Source organism: Colossoma macropomum, unplaced genomic scaffold (genome assembly GCF_904425465.1).
Source record: "Colossoma macropomum unplaced genomic scaffold, Colossoma_macropomum, whole genome shotgun sequence".
NCBI lineage: Eukaryota > Metazoa > Chordata > Actinopteri > Characiformes > Serrasalmidae > Colossoma > Colossoma macropomum.
Genome location: NW_023494805.1, coordinates 30,430,887 through 30,443,017, shown reverse-complemented (window position 1 = coordinate 30,443,017; position 12,131 = coordinate 30,430,887).

Below are 12,131 nucleotides of genomic sequence, written 5' to 3'. Positions count from 1 at the left end.
ATATATATATATATATATATAATATATATATATATATATATATATATTTAATTTATCCAATCTAGGTTCACAATCTTTACATTTTCAACAGCATTATTGAACTCAGTGTATTTTGCTTGAGAATGTAAAACAAAAATATTGTCAGAAATGTCCAGGAGCCTATTAAAACATAAAAATAGTAAAACAGAAACAGAAACAGAAATCTATCCATGTTTTTGAGTGGGAACATTTGTGAAATAAATGATAAATTGTTTCATCTTCTTTTTTGCAGAAGGAGCATATTTTCTAACCAGGAGAAACGCTGTCAAAGAACTTACATAATAACATATTACATGGAGAGTAGTTGTTGAAAATCTTATAATGAATTTCTCTTATTTCGTTGGGAAACTCATGACAAGCAATTCGCATATGGCTAATATTTAAATGGGGGTAAAACATACTTTAGGCACATTGTTCTCTCCTGGGATCAGGGGTTTCCTGATAAAGTAATTATTAAAGTGTTTCTTCTAACATTTTCTATTTTGTTTTTCCAAATAGATTTTATACAGTTCAATGTCAAAATGAAGAGAAAGTGCTACATACACCAGACATACACAGATTTTAATCCTTAGAAGCCTGCTATAAATTGTTGGATCTCTTTTCAGCCAGCAATTTAATGTATGTTTTTTAATTTATCCAATCCATGTTGATTTTTTTAATATCCTCTCACAGCTCGATTTACGAATATCAGTACCATGAGGAGAATTACCACTCTTTTTGGTTTCTCAAACACTAGAGGGCGCTCCCGAGCGAGTCCAAACTGAATGAGTGAAGATGGAGCATTTGAACAAAATCATAGTTTATAAATGCTTAAACATTTTAATATAAAAGAATACAATCATTTCCTGAACACTGAATGGCATAAAACATTTTAACACTGCTGTTATATTTTAAGAGCTTTTGAATTCCAGTTATAGGAGTTTAAAATGGCTCCTCACATGACCTTAACTTCAGTGAACATGAAGAGCCAATGAGCTGCTCCGCTGGCCAACCAATCAGCACTCAGTAGCAGTAGCGTCCTGCTGCCCAAAACCCATTTGCTGTAGAAAATAGGAAACATATAGGTAAGTTTTCTTTGCTTGAAATACATCCTTCTACTTTCTAAAATTATAGGAAAGTTCTGGGGATGTGATTAGAAAATATTTAAACTTTTCGTTTCTAGTCGTTCAGCTCCATTCACCCCCAGTAATTGAGGACTCGCTGGTGGACACCCTCTGGCGTTTTGCAGTCATGTTTTTGATATAACAGGAGAAACAGGAAGAGGGCAGGCTCCTCAAGACCAGCTGTGGTCAAGCCCAGTCTCGGATCCCTGTCTTGATTTTACTTCTCAAAGACTTTTGGCCAGAGTGAACAAGTTAGCACATTTTAATTACCATGTAAGCCATACAGTTAGCTCTACAACTTCACTGATTAAATTTGTTGCACTGTAAAAAAAAAAAGTCCTAATTTTACAGGAAATAACCCTTACATTTTTATGGTAATTTTCTGTTTTTTTTTTGTTTGTTTGTTTTTTTTTTAATTGTATACAAAACTGTAAAATTACAGAAAACATCTGTAAATTAACAGCCTAACTGTTATTTTAAGGATTCTGGCAATAATGACAAAGTACCAGTGAGCACATTGCTGAAAGAGTATGTTAACGTTTATAAAAGAGTGGGTTAATATTTATAAATTCTAATATATCTTAAAAATAATGTCTATTAATTGTGTTACACTGGAATAGGCCTTTTTCAATACAAATATTTATTTTCTCTATTTTTCTTTCATTTCCAAAGCATTTTTTCTTACAGTTGCTATGCTACCAAGCTGTAACAATTGCCATCGGCTGTCTCGCCACGTTTCCTTGAGCATGATTGGCTAATCTGTCATCCAGGAAACTGGCCAATCATAGCTGAGCGCGCCTTTCACCCGGTCAAATCTGAAAATCCGTCGGTTAGAGCGGGTGACTTGCTACTGCTTCCGCCACTCGGTCGGTCCACTATCAGTGGCTGTTACCTGGATTATTTTACATCTGCCTGTCAGTTTATTTTGGGCGTATTTGAGTTGTGGGATGTCAACAGAGAGCCAAAAACTGGAATATGGACAGAGAAGAGGGTCAAACGGGATCTGTGGCAGTATCAGGTAAGACAAAATGCTCCCTGTTGTTCTCCGTAACAGCCGAACGTAGCGACAGCTGTATTTTGTGTTCGTGTCCGTCATTTATGCAGCCCAGTCTAAAAGTGAAATTAACCGCTACGTGAACCACGAACGAGTGATGTTCATCGCCCTCAGTGAGCTTAATTTGCGGGCTGTTCGCGTTTTCTGGTATAAACAGTGTCTCTTTCTTTCGTTTCTGTTTAGTTCTCATCTTTTCAGTCTGTTGTTGCTGAGCGCAGTGTGAAAGCCGTATACTGTTAATATTTGTCCTGAACCGAAAAGCGCCAGGTCACTTAGCTCGCGGCTAATTGAAGTTGGTGTCTAGTCTAGTGCTGGATTCTTCAGAAGCAGATTCTCAACATGCCGAACAAGCACAGCACGGCGTATCGTTAAACTAACGAACATCCATCCCAAGACCACCGCAGCTCGGTTGGACCCTAGCAGTCTGAAACACGCTAACGTTACTCGTTTGAACCACAGCGGTTTTACTGCTGTTTTTAATGTAATTTACGGTGAATAAACCCCTAAAATGCAGATGAACAGTAAAGTAACGTCTGCAGATAAAGTGAAACTTATTGAATCAGGAAATTGAATCAGAAAATTGATTAAAACACTTGCCAGTCTAGGCCACAGCATTGGGATTGGTTTAGATCCGTTTAATTTCAATACATTTATATATTTAGTCTGCAAAAAGATTGACATCAGGAGGGACTGCATCCTAAAAGCCTGGTCATGTATTTGAACAAAGACCAGAGTCTTTTTTAAAGCAATATTTGGAATGTTTATTATAATACAATTTACATGCACATGTGTTTATTATAATACAATTTACATGCACATGTGTTTATTATAATACAATTTATATGTACAATATGTGTCAAGATATTAGGCATAAGTAGATGTTCAGGATATCTAAAGATACCAGTGATTACACCATGACAATCAATACACCATGTGTTTTTTACAAATTAATGTTAAAATTGCTGAATGTCATGTAATTGGAGAGAATAATATTTTTTACCAAAATATGCACTTTCACTAAATCTGTGCAATGACAGTGAAAGCAATAGTTTTATGAAGGTGGTGCTGTACAAACCTTAGAACTGACGTGATTAGATATAACCAAGATGACTCTTTGATTTATTGATTTGATTAGACTCTGATGGTAATGTGGTAATGAGGATGATGCTGAGCTGTGGGACATTGCCATTGTGATAAGAGGTCAACAGTCTTGGAAATGCATTCATCATGGTATTTGGACTCCTTTATGCCCTTGTTTTCAGCTTTGTGACAACTTGAGTTTGTCCAGAGGATATTCATGAATTTGGATGGACACAAGCTAAACAGAAAATTGTTGGTGGAAAGTAAGTTTCTTTGGATGGTCTGGTGTTACAGCTCAGGTTAAATGTTTACCAAAAAAACTGCATTGAGTCTTTATGCTCATGTTGGTTTTTGAAATTTTTGTTATCTTCATCCTAACATTTGAAATGGCATTTTAAAGGAGTTGGTTTTGCACTGTAAATTCTTGACTACACTTAGGGTGGGATGTTAGTGTTAAGATATTAAACCCCTCAACATGACTGAGGTACGACAGCACCACCATGTTTATATTGTCTAATTTTCCTGTGTCATGTAGGGCTGAGAGCACTTTGTTTTAGATTTGAGCTAATGGTGTTAAATAGCTAAGCTACAGTTGTGTTTTTCAGCAAAGCCCAAACTTTTCTTGACAGTATTTTTGTATAAACTGAATCTTTTCAATCAGTTGATATTTGGTAAAATTTAAAATTTTCCTTGTCTTACATTATTTAATGTTTTAATTTAATGTTTTGTCTGCTCAATTTGAATAATTGACAGGTTGTTCAAGTTGTGACTTCTGGTCCATTATGTCTTATCTACTTCTAAAGTGCTTTATTTGGTGGGGGCACAAATTTGGCCCATTTTTAAGTGGGTAAAATAACCTTGTCACTGCTTGAAGGTTAATGTTAATGTCAATAAATGTACCTGAAGCAGATTTTCTCACTTGTGTCTATAAATAAGTAGAAAGGTATTTGATTGACATGATCTATTCTGTCTCTGTCCAGTCAGTCTTTTCAAAATGGTAAAAGCAGCCAAAAACTGTAAAATATGTTTCTCTGCTAGTCCTATTATTTTTTAAAGGTGTCTGTAATAATTCAGAAAAAGTCTGTAAAATAACTCTGTTTCCTGCAGAACCTTTAGTGCCTTTACTTTGTTGAAGGTGTTTGATCACAGTAATTTAAAAAAAAACATGTGAAAATACTTTTTGTGCTAACACCTTTATTGAAGGTTTTTGATCACAATAATTTAGGAAAAAATTGTAAAGTAACAGTTTTTATCTGCATTACTTTTTGTGCTATCACTTTAATGAAGGTGTTTGATCATGATCAATTAGGAAAAATCTGTAAAATAACAGTTTTTAGCTGTAGAACCTTTTGTGCCAATTTTTTATTGAAGGTGTTTGATCATAATAATTTGGTAAAAATCTGTAAAATAATGGTTTTGGTCTGCATAATGTTTCATGCTATCATTTTATTGAAGGTTTTTGTTCATAGTATTTTAGTAAAAATCTGTAAAATAACATTTTTTCCCCGCAAAACCTTTATTGAAAATTTCCGTAAAATTATTGTTTTTGTACTTTTTTTGAATTAGGATTTTTTACTTTAATTTTACGTTTTTTGTCATTTGACTGTTTTTTTGACGTGTGTGTGTGTATATATATATATATATATATATATATATATATATATATAAACAGGCGTGGGGGTCCAAACCAAATAAAGGATATAAATGATTCATGGAAAAACTCCTTCACAGCTATCAGAGTACGGTAACATCAGCTAACATCTACAGCGTGAGGAACTGATGGATAGGTGAAAATAACTGTAACCAAAATGATAGATAAGCCATGCTAGCTGGAGATGTTGAAGCAGCTTGCTAACAATAAACTAGTTTGCCAAAAGCTAAACGCTTACACACTGGTGTGCCAGGTCGTCGTGGGCCATAGTGCCGCTGTAGATTTTTTCCACAAACACGGATAACGGATAGCTTTCCGGGGAGAAAATGAACTGTTCCTCCAAAAAGCGGCTGTGGCAGCATTAAACCACAAACCGCATTAAGTGTTAATGTTAGTCAGTGGTGGTGAACTGGTGACACAGAGGTTCTTCTCCTCTAAAGTTTACTTATTTGTTAATTACACAAACACATTTTACTCTGCTCACAGTCAGCAGACAAACACTGAAACTGAGATAAGGCTGTTTTTCATTCAAGCTTGAACACTCGAGTAAGCTGTGCATGCTCTACTCGTCAATGTTGTTATTGTCGATAAGCAGCCCTGCAACAAGCACTTCCAGCAGATGAAATGCAGAAATTAAAAAAAATATTGCTTATTGACGGCTGTGATATATATGATTCATCTGATACAGGGATAGCCTACTGGGCACGTGCTTAGGGGCCATGACCACTAGGGGGCCCTCGACCAGCACTGCTTTACACTAGCCAATTTGTACTGATTGCCACTGTGTCCACTGTGCTACATTTGTTTTACTTAACACACACCACCTACCCAGATAGCAAGCATATATCGGTCCACTGGCTTGATAAGATTGGCACCCCGCTGACTGTTTGCCATTGCTGGTCCAAATTCGGACCACCCAGATTACTGGGTACTGTGTACAAGCATACAAGCTGTGCTGCGTACAAGCTCTAACTGGTTTTTAATCTCCTCAAACAGATTTTAAATGCCCAGAGACTTTTATTTTAGAAAATAAAAGTTTGTAATATTTGTTAGACAAATATTACAAATAACTGAGAGAGAAAAAATAATGACTAGATATAAAATGGTTTTATAGAAAATGTTTTTGCTGACTCTGTGCTAAATTAAAATTATTTACTAAACTAATTTACAAAGTATAACTAAAGAAAGGAAGGAAGAAAAAATCAGTAAGTGAGGTAAAAATGAGCGATGATAAGTGCAATTTTGTCTATCACTCTGCTTACCCGCCGATGGGCCACCCGGAAAATGCAGAGCAAAATGCCAATGGACCGCCAGCTTTGCCATTAGCGGGCCGACAGTGGTCCACTATCCTCTTGCTATCAGGGTATCAAGACATCGAGTTAAGAGATGTGAGCCAATGAATGTAATGTCATAGAAGCTTACACAAATTGCAAAATGTTATTGGTGTAGAAGTCTAAATTTGCAACCAATGAGCATTCGGTTAGGTCTATGGTTAATGCAGTTGAACGAGCAGGGTTCGCAATAGAAAGACAACTGGTATGAGAAAACAACAGATTCAGTGCTATAGGAAACATTCCAGGAAATGTGAGAACTGTTCTGATCAAGACAGGTGCAGCTTCCTTTCATAACAAAGTTGCTAAAAATTATGCTGAGTTACGACTTTCAGTCAATGTTCCCAATTGTGCAAATGTGGACATTGCTCTCCGTCTTTTTCAGACACTTACAGTCACAAACTGGGAGGGAGAATGTCTGTTTTTTTTCTAGTGGGTCGGATTAAAAATGAACTCAGAACTAAGATGGACTCATGAAGTCAGCATGTTGTCACTGCTGGCCATCGAGTCAGAGCATGTTAAAGAGCTGGACTTTGATGATTTGGTGGATGAGTTTGTGAGGAGGAAAACAATAAAGAAGTCTGTCGCTTAAGGTAAGACTGCCTTCTGTGTGTTTACTGAGGCTACTCAAATACTCAAATGGATGTGTGATGTATTAATGTATGCAATTTTTTGTCAGGATTGTTGGGGAGGGGGTGTTCAGGGCTCCTTGCATTTGGTTGTGAGGGGTGAGGGACAAGGTGGGCTGCGTTGGTTTGTGTGTGGCAGGAGGGGGGCCCTGCATTGGTTCATGTTTTATTAATTACGATAGAAAACCAAGGGAAGTGAAATCAGAATTGATGAGAATGTAAGATTGTGCACCACACTGGACTGGTTATCAAGTTAGTAATTTATTCCATGTTTTACCTACGAAAAACAGAGACAACAGAGCCAGAAAAGAAAATGGCCTCCTGAGGAAATGTGTGTCTGCGTCCCTGCTCCCTATGACATGAGTTAATGAGAGAACATTACAGCCCTGAATATTTTCTAACCAGCCCCAAAACTTTTAATGCTAGCATTACAAGGTTAACATCCCACCTTTCACTCCAGTTGGATTACTCATCACTCTCATCACCCATGATTTCATTCAGGAGAGAGGGAGACAGAGAGAAATGCCTGAGTGCCTGAAATCACTGTAAAAAGAATAAAATAATCATTTATAATTTCAAGTTCACTGAACATGTAATAGTAGATTAACAGATCAGCGCATGTTTCATTCTGTTACCTTGTTATTTAAAGAACAATAACATAAAAATTTCAGGAAGCCATATTTGTGACATTTTTAAGTTAAAACTCCAAATTAGTTTTTACCTTCTACAGAAAAAATGTTGTTGTCGATATAAATGTTTATTTGATATTATGTCCTGCCTTGTCAGGTTACAGAGCTTCAACAGTGTATTTAGAACACAAAATTAACCAGAATGCTTTGTTTAGCGTGATCTTTTATCTTTAAAAGATCGTTTGTTGTTTGGTTTTAGGTAAGAAGAGTTTTACTGAATGACTATTCACCTTCTAACATAAAAAAACTGTAGATAAAATGTTCCTCTGTTATCAGGACATTGGAGAGGAGAAGCGTAGAGGAGTTGGCAGTAGGAGTTGGATGATATGGAGGAAATATGGAGAGGACTTCAATAATGGCATTATTGAATTGAAACATCTACATATTTCACTTCCTGTTGTTTGTTTTTTAATTATTATTTTGTCTATAAGAGCCAATAAACATTACTTAATCACTGCATGTTTTGTTAATGTGTAAATCCTCATATTAAACAAAAAAGCAACAACTGGACAATTTACAGGCTAAAAAAAAGGTCTGGGAGATGATATCCCAAAACAGTTCTACAGTGACCTGCGCTAAGCCCTGGATCTTTACAGGCCCAACCATTGGCCCTGGTGCAGTATCAACCACCTGGGAAGAACCTCCGGCCTGTCACAGATGCAAATGTCACCATAGCGCTGAAAAACCCGTCAGTCAGTCTCTAATAATCGCTTAAAGAAAAGGTATCAACCAGATAAACTGGAGCGCTGACAACTTACAACACACGTCTTCATTATAATACAGAACAGAAATTATATAGTGTTGTAACTCTGAGGTTTACAGTAATTAAATGATGTAGTGAGCTACATTACAGTCTTTTAATGCTACACAACAGGGTTCAAAGCCATGTTTGGAAGTCGTCTTTAATAGTTTTGGCTGTGGTGGGAAAAAACACTTAACACTTTGCTTTCCTCTGAAACATGATTGGTTCAACCTAGCCCAAAATTTATTAGACATGTATGTCTGTATGTTTTGAATTGATTTGAGCTGAATGAGTACTGAGCTGTCCACAAGGTGGCAGTGCATTAATTAGCTTACAGTGCGAAATAACGCTAAGAAGCACTGCCTCAGTCATATTCTGGTAGATTATGCCCACTGCATTGTTGTGATTGCTTAATTATGTGCATCATGCCTACATTCTTGATAGGGATGCCCAGATATGAGAATCGTGGGCATTGAAGATATCCAATATCTTTTACCTACATATCTGCCAGAGCCGGTACGAGTGCTGATATATACACATTCCTAAAATGAAATTGTTACTAGATCTATCTTTACTAACATTACAGAGAAATATAACACATCTTGAGTAGAGACTCATCATCAAATATCGGTTTGAAATTTGGTCAACTCCAAACATCTGTCCAGTTCTGTTTTTTTTTTAGCAGTATTTTTATTTTTTAAGCAAATATGCCAATGAGATTACATTGACTGGCAACCTGTCCAGGATGTATCCTGCCTTCCACCCAATGACTGCTAGGATCCAGCACCCCTCTGTGATCCAGTAGGATAAGCAGTTTAGGAAACGTATGTATGTATATACATATATATATATATATATATATATATAATATATATATATATATATATATATATATATATATATCAGATTACATTTTCTCATCATCATCATAGCCTCAGTGTTGTTAGAGTCAGCTTCTTTTTTGGTAACTTTTTAATTTCAATGACATGCATGATCCAGCATAATTTACTAAAATTAGCTTAACTATGTCTTCTATCATAGGTCAGACTCAACTCAGGAGTGGGGAGCTCTGGTCCTGGAGGGCCAGTTTCCTGAAGAGAACTTGAAAACTTGGTTTACTAGTGTTGACTTACTTTATGTTGGTCCTGCTTGTTTTAATGATCACAGTAGACACAGTTTAAAACTAGACTCGGAAAGAGAGAAAATGGCAACATGCTTTTACAATTGACAGTAACAAGGCTAGACAATCATATAATATGAACATAAACCCAAAGGGAAGACAGCCTGTAGGAGGAAAGACAAAATCACAGAGACGATGAATAAACAAGTGGAAAGACATACCCAATACACAAATAGATGGCGCCAGAGGTCAATAAAATCTTTCCTCCTGTAAAAATCTCTCCAGCGGTTAATGGCAATAGACTAAACTAAATTTCAATACACTAACTCAACTAAAACATCACATCCGATCTTAAATATATTCTATTTTAGGTACATCAAATGTAATTTATGTGGCTATGTGTTTCACTATAACAGGTATAGTTCTCTTTGAGGACAACAAAACTATTAATTTTCCTTTATTTGACTTTATTGACTTTGGCAGATTTAATATTTGGGGTATTTATATTTATGTATATTTCATGGAGTATTGTGTATATATCATGGAGGCAGTATAAGATCAGGAGAGAGTTACTAGCATTATTGTCTATTCATCAAAGTCAGATTTGCTCAGTGACATAGAAGCCATAAAAAGAGACAATATATAAACTATTCCTTTTTGAAGTGTTTTAAGTGACCTCAAAAACAAATGATTGTTGTAAAAGTAAAACAAATAAATGGAGACTTAGAGAAACATTGTTTGGGGAAAAAAAATGCTACAGAAGGTAATTTGAATGAAAGTCTGTGGAGAAGCCTGCTTTGGCACAGGTGAGATTTATGCAGTTATGGCCACAAGTGCAAGCTGCAAACGCTCAACAACTGTAGACAAATATGTCACATGAAGGAACCTTTCTTCTCACAGGATGTGGTTTAGCACTTGTATATGAAAGGCTGTGTTTTGCTGTCTAAAGCTGAAGGTATTTCTAGGCATGCCTATGTCGCTTCTTCTGTGAGCTTAGAAAACAGAACTGTTGAAACCAAAGATCAGATGCTGTTTAATTTTATGTGGAAAAATCATCTACATTATATCAGAAAATCTGTGAATTCTTACAGGAATGGAGGGCTTGATTTTTTTGGATTTCTCTATCGTGAATTACACATTTAAAAATTAATTGTCTAAAATGATTTTTGAAAAAAAGCTCATCCATGTGGAACACTGTCTCTAATTTTATTTTTGAGGTTTTCCATTTCTTTATTATGTCTGGAATATACATACATCATCTAAACCGCTTATCCTTCTGGGTCGCGGTGGGGTGCTGGAGCCTATCCCAGCTGTCATTGGGCGGAAGGCAGGATACACCCTGGACAGGTCGCCAGTCCGTCGCAGGGCAGACAGACAGACATACATATACAATCACACACACATTCACACCTAGGGGGCAATTCAGCATGTCCAATTGGCCTGACTGCATGTCTTTGGACTGTGGGAGGAAACCCATGCAGACACGGGGAGAACATGCAAACTCCACAAAGAAACGACCCCGGTCGCCCGGCCAGGAATCGAACCCAGGCCATTTTTGCTGTGAGGCGACAGCACTACCCACTGCGCTACCGTGCCGCCCACGTCTGGAATATTTGCAATATTATACAATAAAATAAAAGTATTTAAGTAGTAAGTCAATTATTAAGCCCTTAAGGTTACCTTCTCTGGTGAACTTATTTGTCATTTTGATTTTCCTACTACAACTAAAGAATTTTATCTCACCAAGCTAAATATTGACTACTGTACTGACTAAGTGTAAATTTTATGTTCTGCATACTGCATTTGTTGTTAGCAAAGACCACACTACCTATACTGATATCCCTTTCCACTCTAATCAGGAACACACACTTAGAAATATGTTGTAAAAAAAAGCCAAAAAGTCTCTCTGAAAATGATCCCTTATACAAATTTGAGTACATTTAAAAAATGTACGCATTAGACATATTGCATCTGACATAAAAGGTACATTCTCCAGTAAATTAATTTGTTGTACCCATATTTCAGATCAGTTCAGTTAGGCTCTGAGTTGGCATGAATGACCTACTACCATGTTGGTGACAAGGCAGTGTTGGAAATGGTCCACCACCCAAATAATATCTGGTCAGTAGTCCAGTGATGGTTTCTGTTCATTGACAAATTGTGCAGCAACAGATGGGCTACAGTCACTAATTGTAAAACTACAAGGTGCACCAATATGGAAAGTGTTTCTGATAAAATCACCAGTGACTTACAATGACTAATGAGGTACAGTGTAGGTTCCAAACAAACTGGCAGCTGTGCTTTCAGTGTCTGCCACGTAGATTTAAAATAGGTCACAGGAAGGAACCTTTATTCTCACAGGATGAGCCACTCTGTGCAAGGTTCTGATTCTTTCTTGTTGGCAAACATAAATGTATTACTTAGTATGACATAAGCCTTGCTTTGTGGTGAGAAAGTTTGGTGGCTTAGGAACAGAATGCCTTACCTTGTCCGCCCCAGTATCAAGTTGGTGTTCAGACAGCAACATTAAAAACTATATATGAATCTTTTTGCTCTCAATCACATGACTTTTGAACTTACCAATCTGGGCTGCACAAATATGATTCATAAATGGCAGAGCAGGCATCACAGTGAACACTCTCTCTGGGAGCAAACCAGAGTCAACAATTTTCTAGCAGCCACAAAAAAATTGC